Source organism: Dermacentor andersoni, chromosome 1 (assembly GCF_023375885.2).
Source record: "Dermacentor andersoni chromosome 1, qqDerAnde1_hic_scaffold, whole genome shotgun sequence".
NCBI lineage: Eukaryota > Metazoa > Arthropoda > Arachnida > Ixodida > Ixodidae > Dermacentor > Dermacentor andersoni.
The window spans coordinates 26,430,472-26,446,310 of record NC_092814.1 but is presented as its reverse complement, the minus strand read 5'-3'; the positions used below and the strand labels follow the sequence as shown (position 1 = coordinate 26,446,310).

Here is a 15,839-nt window from a genome sequence, read left to right as displayed (position 1 = left end):
CGACAGCGTAGTTGAAATCCACTGACCCTGCCACTAAGAAATACGTGGCGAGGTATGGCTGATGAATAAGTAATTGCGAAGATTGGTTTTCAGTAAACGTTTGTTACCAAGAACGGCGGGTGCTTATACTACCGTAAATGACGGATGCTTGGCGGTGACTCCAATCATTTACTCGCCACATCACAGATCTACACTAGAATTCAACTGGTTTCACCAACTCTTGCTTATATTCTCTCGCCCCTAAACTGCGACTTTGCCTGCCACCCGACCTCCAGCTTTTCCTCTTTGTCCCCCGCTTCTTTCCCAATCTGCTGAGACGTGCTTCCACTGATGCTTGCTCTTCTTTTTTCTCAATAAATGAAGGCATTCATTCATGCATTCCTGTGTGACTGCAGAAAATAGCGTGTCTTTATCTACATAACCACCCTCTCTCTCACCTGGACTCTCCAATCGCAAAACAAAGTTGCGGTGTTGCAAATGGCTGGGCGTCACATATACAATTTTCTAGGAATGGCCGGTAGCACAGCGGGCAATTTTCGGTGGGTGACGAGACAGTATATAGAACACCTTCTCTGCAATATCCACACTCAGTGCTCTGCTTCGTGAGCTGCTATTAGCCGCTACTACGAAGTACGAAATGAAAGAAACCTAGCTGGGCTGGTCACGGACAGCTCTTTTTCGATTCGTGATGCGTCCATATAAGATATATATATTTCTTATATAAGCCTAAATGACAGCGATATAAGTGAGGTGAGTTACGCTAGTTCATTGGTTTTGACTAACGACGCTCTTCACGCAGCACTTTCGTCTTATGCGTGTTTGCGTACGGGAATAAAAGACAGGAGGGTAACACGCCTTCCTGAAATGAAACATTCGGAATAACTCTTTGTTTGACGGTTAGACATATGTTGAGGGCCCCCGATACGAACCACCTGCAAGTCTGTATCAGCTTGCAAAGAGGAACTCAGATTAAACGTTGTCAAGAGGATAAGCTTTTAATTATCATAAAGATATCTTTATTGAAATTCCTTACCATGAGGTGAAAGCCGACTAATAACCATTTATATTTTCTGTGTTATTAAAACGTCCTGTTAATAAAAGGTTGCTGTGTTTTACACCTTCCTAATTTAGGTTAGAAAAAATAAATTGATGCGGTAAGTGTGTAAACGCAGACGCAAGAAAAGGCCTAGTCCGTTTCCAAGTATTCACTCAATGAAGATGGAGCGCCTCTGTACTCTCACATTGTAGGGATGTCAAGAACAAAACACTTCCAAAGAGTGAGTCACGAATATATCTCATTATAAGGTGAGCTTGCGCTGGAAAAGAAAACGCTCAAAGCGCAACGATGGCTGCGCGCAAAGTGCTTCCTCTGATTCCGATCTAGGGATCAAGGCGTCAGTTCGTCAGACTGAAATACTCGTACATTGCAGCGCAATCTCGGGTCCTCAAATGTGACGGCGAATGTAGGCCAGTATTCGCTTCACGCGCGCAATCTGATAAGATAACGCTCTTTCGCTATTGAATCCGTGACAACATACTGGATATTAGAAACACATGCAGGCGCATCTTGAGCTAACTGATAACTTTGGAACTGTGGTTAGACGCTAAAAAAAAAGCTCCCCCCCCCCCCCCTAAAAAAGGAATACAGTTGCTTTCAATATTAGCTGAAAAATAGTGCTTGTCGTTTAAAAAGGGCCTCCAACACTGCACAGCGGCGCCGACATACAGGAAATTCAAGCGCGAACTATCGAACCAGCGTATCGTGGTTCAATGTATCCCAATAGTCCAGGGGCCAGTTCCACCACGGCTACTGTGTCGGAGCTCATATTTCATGTCAGCATTATTTGTCACAAAATCACAGTATTTTTTCTTTAGATCTTATCATTAGACAGCTAAAATACATCCAGCGAAAGCCTCATCTTAATATTTCACTACTTTTCGTTGTAACGTGCACATCCGTGCGATCCATATGTTACAAAGTACTGAAAATGTACCCAATGCTTTCCTCCAGGCAGCAGTTTTTATTCCTTATGATGCCAGGAAAGCGAGCCTGATGCCACCAACGCTCAGGCACTTAATCGGGAGCGCACACAATGTTCTCGCACGCCTTGTGGGATGTACCGTAGCGCTGAGGTGCTTCTTGTATAATATATAAGAATCGGTTGTAAAGGCAGTCGTGCAAGGTTGGGCACATGTGCTTAAGCTCATGAAGTTGATTAGTGCCAAGATAACCTGTCCAAGCTTTCACACTTACTTTATAAGAAGTCTACAACACCATCAATATGCCGGCTGCTTTTAACTGCACGAAACAAAACTATTGAAATGATACAAACAATGTTAACATCATTTTATCATTCGAGTGTTCAGATTGGTAATCTCTAGATGCGGAGTAAGTTGAGAAGTTGTTTGCGTAATTAACAAAGCTGCGTTAATTAAATTTTCAGTAATGGTTCTTACGTGGCTAAAGAAAATGAGAAGTTTGGAGCCCGTCCTCGAGATTATGCAGCCAATCGAAAAACTTTCGACCAAACATGCTTCTGTAAGAGCCATGCAAACAAAAATTTTCCAAGTAAACATTCTTGGAAGGCGTAACTGACGCAGAAAAGGAACATCTGTAAAGCCACAGAAAGAACAGCAGTTCACGACGGGACACAAAGGAGGAACCACACACAAACTGCGCTAACAACTTCAAGCGCTGTTTATGTGATAATGAAGCAGCTAGACCGTCAGTCATTCCTTCCAAACCTGTAAAGCCAACCTGACCACATCTAGCCTTTCGGGATGCTGTCATCAATAGTATGGCCCCGCGAACATATTCCACGTGGCCTTATAGTCGCCTTCCATTTTTATTCATGCTGTTTTCTCGAAAGCAAGCAGTTTAAAGTTTTGGTGTCAATGCGGCAGTGTACGTGTGCCGCCGAAAGCTTGCTTGGTCGCAGAAGCGATTCATGACGGAATGATGGTGCAGATTTAGCGCGCCGCTGGCATCAAGACAATGCGCGGCCGCCGAGGGAAGGAAGATAACGAAAGTGAACAGCTTGGTAGCTGCTCACGGAGCCGTGCCGATGGGGACGGTGCCATCATGACGAAATCTGAGCCAGCGATATTGATGGATGCAGCGTTTTTGTTTTCTTTTATTCTTTTATTCTTTTTTTTTTACAGCGCAGTCGTTAAGAGGAAGCTTTAACACGGGCCCTACTCCGACTCGGCCTATTCAAATAGATGTGAAACGCCGAAACGCTTTTCTTAGATAACCCCTGGACCGATTTTAATGAAATTTGTTGGATTCTGGAGAGAAAGGTAAATTCTAGTGACTATCGGAAGCGGAATTTCTATTTAGGGCCTGAATTTTGGTAAAAGATATTCAACAATTCGAAAGTGCGAAAAGTACACGAGCCCGAAGTTTACAAATTATTAACTCCAGATCAAGAACTGATATCGCGGTTCTGTAAACAGCATCCATTAGACAATTCCAATATGCCGATTTATATCTTACGTGAAGTCGTTACGTTGTGAACAAGGGTTGTGGAAAAGCTGTATTTCCATATTACTAAATTTTTTAAGATTCATGCGTAATATATCAATTTTGTCTGCTTTAGATGTGCTGTTAGATGCAATGTACATAATTTTGATATCAGTTTTCTTTGCCGGAAGAGAGTTGTAAACTTGATGGTTTCGTTTTCTTAAAATTTGCAATTTTGGACAATTTTGAATAAACAAATGATGACCTAATTCAAGAATTCGAAACCAACAGACACTAGATTTTAAGTTCTTGTTTTAAATGCAACAAACCTTGTCAAATTAGATGCAGTGGGTGTCGAGAAAAACGAATTCTCCTTTTACATTTACTTAGATAGGACCACCAGAGCTAAAGCTTCCTCTTAAGGGCTACTTTCTCCACTATCGCGTACGCGTGTAGAGCCACATCCTGAAGGTAGCGTAATACCGGCCCGGCCCGCAGTGGTGGTGAAGCATGCGTTCAGCGCTCCCCATATGTGGGCGGATCCCGAATGTAACGCCATGCCGGGGAGACCCGCGGCGGAGGTGAAGCAGGCGTTAAGCACTCCCCATACGTGGGCCGATCCCGAAAACAGTGCAATGCGGGGCCGACATACGGTGGAGGTGCAGTTCACCATTAAGGGACCCACATACACAGCTTTGCAGGTCATGTTTCTTCACAGAGTGGAAGGGCACTGAGATTTTTTAGTTATCCGCGTTTGTCCTGCATGCGTCTGCGATGAAAACAAGAAGCAGGTATGCCTGGAAAATCTAAGGTGGTGGAAGCAGGTGGTAGCGGAGAGGTTAGCATACTCAGCCCCTGCACGTACTTATATCTGCATTGACATGGGTTCGTGGTAGTGATAGCGACCAAAGCTCTACTTTTTCTGCGTACTCTAGTCATTGTGGAAATAAGGATGTGCTTAGCATGCCCAGTCACTGAATGCAAATTGCAGCAGTTACGAGTGGTGAAATCCCGCTGGGGCTGATTGTGAAGAAAGCTTCCTTTCTCTGTCCGCTCTCGCGATGGTGAAGCTAAAAATGAGGAGGAGGCCTGACGGACACAATGTTGATCGTCACCATAACAGAATGGATGGACGACCTGCGGAAACGACAAGGCACACCAAGTTTTTAGCACTTAATTTGTCCTACAGTAAAGCGCTACAATGGCTAGTATGCCCTCATGGGAATGGTAGACCGAACTGCTTCTCACTGCTAACACTGGACTGATACTAAGAAAATACTCCGTCCGCAGGCACCACGCTACACTGAAATTAGCAAAACAATGTCAGTTTATAAACTGATATTGCCAATTATCTGGTGTCCTTCTTGTGTGTGTGGAGGGCATAAAGGTCCTGGCAATGAAATGGTAGTATTTTCGTTTTTGCTGCAGTTGCACACAAACAAAATTCTTTTAAGTAATGCGACAGCGATCTACCGGCGGAGAAGACCAATCCACAAATTAAAAATAATTGCTGGTTTCAGATCTTCCAATTTACTTTGCGCTTAGCTACCATCTGTTATATTTTTCTTTTTGTGCTCTTATAAAGAAGAAAACTCCACATTACTACAATATCAACAACCGTACACAAAATAGACTGGCTTTGAAGCTGTGACCACGCACCGCACTTTTCTACATTTAGCACATGTAGTATTGGGCAACACGTTTGAACAAAATGATTAGGTTTTCGGTCAAAGCTCTGTGACAGGCGGGAAAAACTCGTTGTCATGCCCGGTCGAAACAATACCATCTGAAATCTTATTTACTTATATTCATTTTTGAAAAATTACTATAACCGTTTATACATTTGCTTCGTATGAGTTATACACTAGCTTGCCTCGTCAGTCTCAAAAATCTATTCTCTTTTCGGGAGACGGCCTACGTGAAAAACGACGCAACATGACAGTAAAACATCCAGCAAGGCTCTATCCAATGATTGGCGAAATAGTGCGCTGAGAGCGTGTCGACTAGCGTGCGAGTGAAAGTTGAATTATGATAGTTGTCAGCTTGTGTTGCCTCTAGCACGAGCGAGTAGTGTTAGCAATGACATTGGTGTGAAAATGGTCAGCTCAGTCTGCGATTTGCTCATGGGATCTCCGCATTGAACGTCGCAGTTGTCACGATGAGAGTACTTCTGTGACATTATCAGCCCAGTGGGCTGGGAAGGCTCGAGTGGTAGCTCACCTTGAGGAGTATCAGGTAACAATTATTAATATACATACTTTGCGATGATGAAAAAGATGCAGAAACACCACTGGTGTTGTCTAACTATTCGTAAACAGGCCCCCCAAATTTCGATTGGCCCACCCCCAAACATTAGATAGGCCCACCCCCAAATTTCAAGTTGGCACACCCTCAAATTAAAATTGGCCCAGCCCCCAATTTTAAGTCGGCCACGCCCGATTTTTTTTCGCCCAGCCTTAAACTTGGAGTTGGCCCATCCCCAATTTCAATTGGGCCACCCCTAATTTTCAAGTTGGTCCACCCACGAATTTCCATAAATCGTCCCCCAAAATTCCAGTCGAAGCACCCCAAAATTTAGGTTGGCCCACCCCCATATCGCCCCCAAGTTCAGATTGACCGACCCCGAGATTGCCCCCACATTTAGGTAGGACCAACCCCATATCACCCCCAAATACAGATTGGCCCGCCTCCACAACACCGCCGAATTTACATTGGCCCACTCCAACACCACCTGCAAATCGAGGTTGACCCACCCCCATATCAGCCCCAAACTAATGCTGGCCCATCCCTCGATCACCTCAAATTTAGGATGGCCCACCGCAAATCATACCCCAATATAGGTTAGTCCACCCATCACCTCCCCCCCCCCAATTCAGCTTGGCCCAGCCAAACATCACCCCCTTCAAATTTAGGTTGGCCCACCCCCATATCATCCTCAAATCCAGGTTGGCCCACCCCCATATCAGCCCCAAACTTAGCCTGGCCCACCCGTCTATCACCTCAAATTTAGGATGGCCCACCGCAAATCACTCCCAAATTTGGGTTAGCCCCCCTACCCCCCCCCCCCTCGATTCAGCTTGGCCCAGCCCCATATCACGCCCATGGTTAGGGTGGCCCACCCCCCATATCACCCCCAAATTTAGATTCTCCCACCCCCATATCATCCCCAAATCCAGGCTGGCCCACCCCCATATTCCCCCAAACTTAGTGTAAGGTCGCTCTGATTGTTCGTGTCCTTAAGTGTCACGAATCAGCCGCGTGCTTGGTGTATGGAGAGGGGGTTCACTTCCCCCCATGTCAGCGGGGCGACAGTTGCTGTGTTATGTGGGGTCACAGGCACCGCGCGGCGTTGGGTGACGCGTCGCGGCAGGCGCCCGGAGGGCGAGTGCCGATTCCGCGAAGTCGGTATTGTGCGCACGGTGTTGGCAGTCCGCCGACGGTCACACAGACCAGCCTTGAAAGGGACCGCTGTACAAGGTATTGTGGGTCTGGCGCCCGAGTGCCTGACTAATTGGAGGCGCCGCCGAGGTTAAGAAGGACTTAGCAACTCTGACCCCGTGCCGCATGCAGTGAGCATGGACCTAATCTTCTACGCGTCCGGAACGCAATCGCCAGCCTTGTTGTTGGGTGCGACTGCCTGTGTGGTGTCGAAGGCCAGCTTACAGTGCACGCTGTAGGAATGCGGTGCACGCGTAAAGAGTGCATTCGGACGACGGCGTCTTGGAAACACGCACTCGGAGAACTTTGTCTTGTAGACAATAACATGCCCCTGCGTCCGAGACATTTGCGGCCCAGACGCCGTTGGGATTTGAAACGGTCTAGCGATAATTTGTTCGGGCCTGGCGTGTTTTGCTGAGCCCGTCACTAACTACGGAGAAATGAGAGGGCAACGGACTTTTGGCGAAGAAGGTAAAGAGCTTTGTTTTCCAATATGTTTATTTTTAAGAGTAAGCCCTTCCCTGTGGGTTGTGGCTTAACAAACGGTTGACTCTGATTGGCAACTGAACCTGTGGGACGGGCCAACGGCCCTACCGCCTTTTTTTTCTTTGTATATTTGGGCTATAAAAATCGGGACGACATGCTGTCCATCAGACTTGGCTGAAATCAGGATTGCTGATAGATCAGTGAGCCTCCGTACTACATACGTTAAAACGAGTCTGGGCTCTAACAGTCATTAAGACAGTCGAAGAGTGAGGCTTTGTTTTTCAATTGTTCAAATTTGTAATGCATTTGTTTTACCTGCCATGTATATAGAGAAGTTTACGTATAAATATTTCTTGTACATCTGATCTCATCGTTTCCTGCCTGCGTTTGATCAACAACTGCCGATCATCGTCCGAGAAGCTTCAAGTTCCAACGGTGAAGCGAGGACAGAGAACGAACGAAACTTTACGGGCGCAGCACGACAGGATCGGCAAGCCCCACAACGAGCAACGAGCAGCGAGCCAGGCGCAAGGCATCAGAGGACCACCAGCCAATTTCCGCAAGGTTTGCAATTCATCTGGACGAGGACGTCAGGTGGCGCCCCCAGCAGCAACGGGTGAGCGGGATTCCTTGCGTTTTGTCTGGGTTGGCATGGCTGTTGTTCAGTGAGGTTAATGGTGTTCACGCGCAGAACAGCAAATGCGATTGAGGCTAACGTAAACATTGATACTGCATCTGAACAAACAGAGGGTCAGAGACGGCAGGAGCTGCAACGCGTCGGAGAGACCGAGTCTGAGACGTCGGATACTGAAATGGATAGTGAGGCGCAAGGCGCTGCGCAGGCTCCGAGCACGACGGATCCAGAAGCCATGGCTGTGAGACGCCTGGAGCTCGAGCTGGAAAAGGCGCGCCTACAGCTAGAGTGCGAGCGCATTGCTCTACGGAGAGTGGAGCTCGAGCAGTCGAGCAGGCCGCCTTCGGTGTCGGAAGGAAGCGATCGGCGCGGTGCCATCACGGATGGAATAGCACAATGTGCTAAAGTGCTTAAGGCATACCGGTTGCCCTGTGACGCTGACGTTCCGATATGGTTTGATGAGGTCGAAAAGTTGTTTGCATCTTTTCAAGTACCAGCACATAGCCGTGTACATTTGATCATGCCTGCGCTGGCTGAGCGGGTTCGTTATCTGTTGCGTGGCCTCAATGACGAGGAATGTACAGATTATGAGACTGTAAAGAAGGCGGTATTAGATGAACTTAAGCTCACGCCAGCTAAATACTTGGAGATGTTTGAAAAGGCATCGAAACGAAAGGAGGAAACTTGAGCTCAGTTCGCGTCCCGTGCTAGAACTTATTTGGCATATTACCTTCAATCTCGCGATGCAAACACAAAAGAAGCTATGACGGAGCTTATGGTCGCTGACCGTATGAAAGCCAGTCTAAGCTCAGAAGCCCTTGAATATGTTCTTTTGCGGGAGGGCGAAGAGTGGTTTAAGCCAGTGGAGGTGGCGAAAGTGCTGGAGACTTTCGAACAAGCTAAAGGGAAAGGACGAGCAACTAAGCCAGCCGCAACAGCCTCATTGACGCAGCAAGCAAAACTAGCTAGCCCGCAGAGGACAAATTTAAGATGCCACGTGTGTCATATACAGGGACACCTAGCCAGAGACTGCCCGAAAGCTTCAAATAAAGAACAACAGGGGAAGGCACCGACTGTGCAAAAACAAAGGGTACAGAAGGTTGCTGTTGTAACTGAAGAACCTCTACCACAGCAAGAAAGGGTGCTTAGCGCTAGAGTAGAAATCTTAGCTCAACATGCTAGCTCAGGGAGGTCAAAGCTGGACCTAATCCCTATCATGTGCGGGGATATAGCAACGGAAGCTGTATTGGACACAGGTAGTGAGATAACGGTCGTCCGTAAAAGCATGTTGCCCGTCGTTTTACAGGAGCCATCGGGAACAGTAAGGCTCGAGTCGGCATTCGGAAAGACCATTCGAGCTAACCTAGCTACGCTGCCCGTAGGCATGCATCGCCCGGGGGCTGTGATACAACCGCAGAGGATCGATCTGGTGTGCGCGGTTACAGACGAACTTGCAAAGGGGGTTGATTGCCTGTTGTCAAAGGAAGATTGGGAGCTACTACAGGCGCAGGAAAAAGAGTTTGGACGAGAAAGTATTCCGCGGGTAGCCAATTCCGTTGGAGTTCGATCAGTCGAAATAGTCGATAACACTGAGCCAGACTGCGGCCTAAGTTGTGAAGAAACGACAGACAACATCCCTGTATTGCAAGAGAATAGTTTCATACAAGATGTCACTAGGGTGCCCAGTCAGCGGGAGAAATTTCGAGCTGCTCAGCTTGCCGATGAAAGCCTCAAAAAGGCCTGGAATGATGCGAGAAACGGTAAAGCTGGCCTGTTCGTGTCAGATAGACTTTTGTACCATTGGGATTCCTTAGCGGGAGTCAAGGTCAGACAACTGGTCCTACCAGAAGAAAAGCGCAATGAGGTATTGCAGCTCGCGCATGAGTCATTGTGGGGTGGACACTTAGGGCCGAAAAAGACAAAGCTCCGGATAAAGTACAGTTTCTTCTGGCCAGGAATGGAGAAGGAAATCGCTGGGCATTGTCAGACGTGCCACCAGTGTCAAACACGCTCAGATAGCCGTCACAGCGATAAAGTCCCCATCACGCCGCTTACACGACCGGAGCATCCATTTCAGGTGGTCAATGTGGACATCATTGGGCCTATTGAGGTGCCATCTGCGAGGGGCCACAAATATGCTTTGTGTCTTGTCGATCTTTGCACGAGATGGCCTGAGGTAGTGCCGCTCCGATCCCTGACAGCGAGGGCCACATGCGAGGCTTTACTGGAGATTTTCAGCCGTACTGGAGTGCCGGAAACGATCTGTTCAGACCAAGGCACGAACTTTAAAGCTCAACTGACACAGCTAATGTTGGAAAAACTGGGTTGCTCACCCAGGTTCTCCACTGCTGAACACCCTGAGAGCAATGGAGTGGTCGAGAGATGGAACAGAGTCCTCAAAAATATGTTGTATCATGTAATGGAGCGGGACCGAAGAAACTGGGACAAGCTCATCCCATTTGTTCTGTGGGCTTATCGCGAAGTGCCGCATGATACCACCGGGGTGGCGCCGTTCAGGCTATTGTACGGTAGAAACCCAAATGGGCCCCTATCAATATTGCAGCAAACTTGGACGGGTGAGATCGCGGTGCCCTCAACTCTGAGAGAGAAACCTGCCAAGTATTTGCAGCAGCTGCGGGAGCAACTAGAACTAGCCGCGAGCGTAGCTGAGTTGACAAGCACCGAGCGCCAGAGCAAATATGCTGAAGTTTACAATAGGAGGGCACGGACTAAAGAATTTAAGGTCGGGGACCAAGTACTCCTCTTTGACACAGATCGGGCAACCAAGATGGCTGCCAGGTGGTTGGGTCCTTTCACAGTTATTGGGAGAGAGAGAGAACACTCGTATCGCTTGCAAATAAATGACAGAAAGACTTCGGTAGTGCACGCTAACCGACTCAGGCCGTACTACGCTAGAGTGAGTCATGTGGGGGTAGTGTTCGAGGAAGACGGAGAATTTGGTGAGGTGGAATACGCGCCGCAAGCTCTATGCACTTCAGTGAGCGAGCACCCAATAACTGAAGACAAGCTAGCTCATTTGGGTTCAGATGCGCGCACGGAAATCGAGGCGGTATTTGAGAAACATCGCTGCGTCTTTGACGGAAAGCCTGGGAGGGCACAAGTAAGGCGGCACCGCATCGAACTGGAGGAAGGATGTAAACCAAAGAGGACGTTTCCTTACAGAGTCCCTGAACTATTAAAGAAAGAGGTTAGTAGGCAAGTGAAAGAGCTTCTTGAGTTGGGCCTGATATATCCGGTGGAGAGCGAATTTGCACACCCGGTTGTGTGTGTTGGTAAGAAAGACGGGTCAGTGCGCATGTGCATCGATTATAGAACACTTAATGCCGTGACCAGGGTAGATGCCTTTCCCATGACCAATCCACGGGAGCTGATCTTCAGAGTTGGTCACTCGAATTTTATAACAGTCGTTGATCTGAGGAGAGGATACTGGCAGGTACCGATGGAACCCCAAAGCGAACATCTCACGGCATTCGTGACACATGATGGGCACTACGCATGGAAGGTAATGCCATTTGGGCTGAAAACCTCTGCGGCTACCTTTCAACGGATGGTTAATTCATTGCTGGCTGCGCACCAAGCTTATGCGTCAGCATACCTAGATGACATTGCAATCTTTTCAAATACCTGGAAAGAACACCTGCAGCATGTAGACATAGTGCTTAAACTGCTAAATGATGCTGGGCTGAAAGCCAGCTCTGAAAAATGCCAGGAAGCGCAAACTCATATCCGCTATTTGGGACACATAGTTGGCTCTGGAACTCATGCACCAGACCCTGAGAATATAGCTGCCATAGAAGGCCTTGTGCCACCACAAAGAAGGAGTTGCGAAGTCTGTTGGGGCTTTGCGGATATTATCGGGACTATGTCTCAAACTACGCCGACGTGGCTAGCCCGCTTACAGCTTTGACAAGGCGAGGGGTTCCTAATTCAATTCCATGGTCGGAAGAAGCGCAGTCCGCGTTCGAAAGTCTGAAATTAGCTCTCTGTCAGGCTGTCGCCATGCACACCCCTGAGCCTCATCAGCCGTACTGGCTATTCACTGATGCGTCGGCGACGGCGGCCGGTGCCTGTTTAGCTCAAATGTCAGCGGACGGAAAAGAAAAGCCGATCGCTTTTGCTAGCCATCGCTTTAACCCGACACAGGCGCGCTGGTCGACTATGAAGAGAGAAGCCTTTGCTATTATTTGGGCACTCAAGAAATTTGACTACTGGCTTTTCGGAGCAGTGGTGAATGTTGTCTCTGATCATAACCCATTGTCATATTTGACAACCAGCACCCCGCAGGGGGCCAAGTTAGCAAGATGGGCGCTTTCACTACAGCGCTACAATGTAACGGTGCGTCACCGGAAAGGAACATGTAACGCCAATGCTGATGCATTGTCAAGGCTCTCGAATCGTTCATGGGAGCCAATCGAGTAAAGAGCAGAAAAGAAAGGATAGACAGAAACAGCCATGCCAGCTGGGACAGGCGTGAATGTTCCCGTTCACCCGAAGGATGTGTGCGTGGGACAGTTCAGCCTTGGTGGAACTTTCTGTGGCTGTTGTCGTCCATGTGTGTGAGGGTTATAAGACTGTGGACATACTATGTATATAACCTGCGCATGTTACTTTGCTGCTGTTGTGCCGTGCAGTGCGTTGAAGTGTTCCTGTACATACATGAGTGTTTCTTTTGCATGCTCACTGTCATGAATGTGTTGAGCTTTCGCCCTTTTCTTTTATCGCTGTGAGAAAATTGTTTTTTTTTCATGGTCCTTTCAGTTCATTTTCCTGTTCCTTACGGACTCCGCAGCACCGGTGTTGGGCAGCGTATGTCAATTTTCTTTGACGGAACCCTCAGAGCTTAAATTCTACGATACAGCGCCCTTTGGCTCTTGTAGTATAGCTGGGCACATTGTGAGCCCAGTATACTCTTTAGGAGGGACGTGTAAGGTCGCTCTGATTGTTCGTGTCCTTAAGTGTCACGAATCAGCCGCGTGCTTGGTGTATGGAGAGGGGGTTCACTTCCCCCCATGTCAGCGGGGCGACAGTTGCTGTGTTATGTGGGGTCACAGGCACCGCGCGGCGTTGGGTGACGCGTCGCGGCAGGCGCCCGGAGGGCGAGTGCCGATTCCGCGAAGTCGGTATTGTGCGCACGGTGTTGGCAGTCCGCCGACGGTCACACAGACCAGCCTTGAAAGGCACCGCTGTACAAGGTATTGTGGGTCTGGCGCCCGAGTGCCTGACTAATTGGAGGCGCCGCCGAGGTTAAGAAGGACTTAGCAACTCTGACCCCGTGCCGCATGCAGTGAGCATGGACCTAATCTTCTACGCGTCCGGAACGCAATCGCCAGCCTTGTTGTTGGGTGCGACTGCCTGTGTGGTGTCGAAGGCCAGCTTACAGTGCACGCTGTAGGAATGCGGTGCACGCGTAAAGAGTGCATTCGGACGACGGCGTCTTGGAAACACGCACTCGGAGAACTTTGCCTTGTAGACAATAACATGCCCCTGCGTCCGAGACATTTGCGGCCTAGACGCCGTTGGGATTTGAAACGGTCTAGCGATAACTTGTTCGGGCCTGGCGTGTTTTGCTGAGCCCGTCACTAACTACGGAGAAATGAGAGGGCAACGGAGTTTTGGCGAAGAAGGTAAAGAGCTTTGTTTTCCAATATGTTTATTTTTAAGAGTAAGCCCATCCCTGTGGGTTGTGGCTTAACAAACGGTTGACTCTGATTGGCAACTGAACCTGTGGGACGGGCCAACGGCCCTACCGCCTTTTTTTTCTTTGTATATTTGGACTATAAAAATCGGGACGACATGCTGTCCCTCAGACTTGGCTGAAATCAGGATTGCTGATAGATCAGTGAGCCTCCGTACTACGTACGTTAAAACGAGTCTGGGCTCTAACAGTCATTAAGACAGTCGAAGAGTGAGACTTTGTTTTTCAATTGTTCAAATTTGTAATGCATTTGTTTTACCTGCCATGTATATAGAAAAGTTTACGTATAAATATTTCTTGTACATCTGATCTCATCGTTTCCTGCCTGCGTTTGATCAACAACTGCCGATCATCGTCCGAGAAGCTTCAAGTTCCAACGGTGAAGCGAGGACAGAGAACGAACGAAACTTTACTCTTAGGCTTACCCACCCCTATATCACCTCAAATTTAGGTTGGGCCACCCCCATATCAGCCTCAAATTCAGCTTGGCTCACTACCATTTCACCCCAAATTTAGGTAGGGCCACTCCCATATCACTGCTAAATTCACCTTGGCCCAAATTTATGCTGATGCCACTTCCAATTTCAAGTTGGTCACCCCAACCCTTTTTATGAAGACCTATATATTTATATGGGAAATGCGTCAAGCTTTTGGCGTTACAGGTACGATATTGCACGATCTTGCTACCAAATTGCTGGGGTACTCGACAAAGAATGCTGCGCATTAAAAGAAAATGCACCGAACGAAGGACATTTATTCAAATGGTTTTTTACGGCCACACCTACGGATTGATACCACTTGGCTGTAGGGAACACATTAACAGTAGCTACTAATCCAGACGGTGCACATCTCCTAGTTGGTACATTTCTTATTTGGATGAATATTTAGAAATAATTAACGTTCGGGCAGCGACTCAGCCTAGCAGACCCTTTGTTTCACACGAATGTTGCATAGGAATGGCACTGGCCACCGGATAACATTGTGGCACAGTTGGACGTCATTCGCTCGGAGTGTGTGCCATTAAGGACAGCCGAAAGTCGAAGAAAACGGACCTTCCAGAAGAATGCAATAAGAATAGCCATCTTGTTCTTGCAGGTCCCACGCTACAAGCACGAAAGTTTTTTTTTTTTTTTTTTCATAACACAAAGCCATGCGCAAGCTTCTAGTTATGTTGTCCAATGAATAAAACATTCATAAAAGCGATGACTTAACAAATGAACACGATACTGCTACGTTTTCTGAAGGAAAAACAGAAAGCATAATATTTCAAGAGCACCACTGGAAAACCAGAACCGAAAGCAATTCTTGAGTTTTGTGTTTATGCCATTTGATAGGAGACTATAAGCCCTATGCGGCTTTCAAAAAATGCGCTGCTGAAAAACCAAAACCGAAAGCAAATCTTGGGTTTTGTGATTCTGCCATCTAGTGAGAGACTACAAAACTAGGTCCTATGCTGCTTAAAAAAAAAAAACGCTGCGAAGGGGGAATCGAACCACGGCCGCCCGTGATGCGGGACGAAAGGTGCTCGCTATTCTGCCACTCGGCCACGGCTACCGAGGCTTCGCCAAGGGGTACGCTTATGTTTTTATAGATACCACGGCAATTTTCACGACAGTGTTACAAAAATCGCTTTCGGGAACAGTCTTACGCCATATGTGGAGAGTCGAGAGAGGCATCAATCGAAAGCTGAGTCTCCGGACTACATACGCTGCACTGCGTATTACGATAGACGGGATAGTTTTATTACAGTCATCGTTCTTGCCTCAAAAATCGAGCACAAATTTTCGTCGTTTCCATAGGCTTCCATTGCTAAAGCTTTAAGTGCTGTGGGAACAAAATTTTTACGTGCCATAGAGTGATCACTGCATTTGGCTCGTGTGGATTGTCTTCCAGAACACGTCTGTCACCTGCGTTTTTTGATAATCGACCTGCAGCTTTTGTTATTCGCGAAAAACCCGCTCGTTCCATTGAAAACGCGCTAGCTTCGTGCCGGGGCCGCTTGGGGCGCTAGTTGGTACGTGTCCAGAAAAGCTGGATATGGATGCTGGTAGAGTTCGCAGAAAGGAATAATCTTCGGATAATGAATACCTTTTTCAGGAAGG

General features: G+C 47.7%; 1 pseudogene; it reads left to right on the top strand.

Moving 5' to 3' along the window:
• LOC126545994 (uncharacterized) overlaps positions 1-15,839 on the top strand; it is a 132,228-nt pseudogene that overhangs the window by 26,283 nt on the left and 90,106 nt on the right.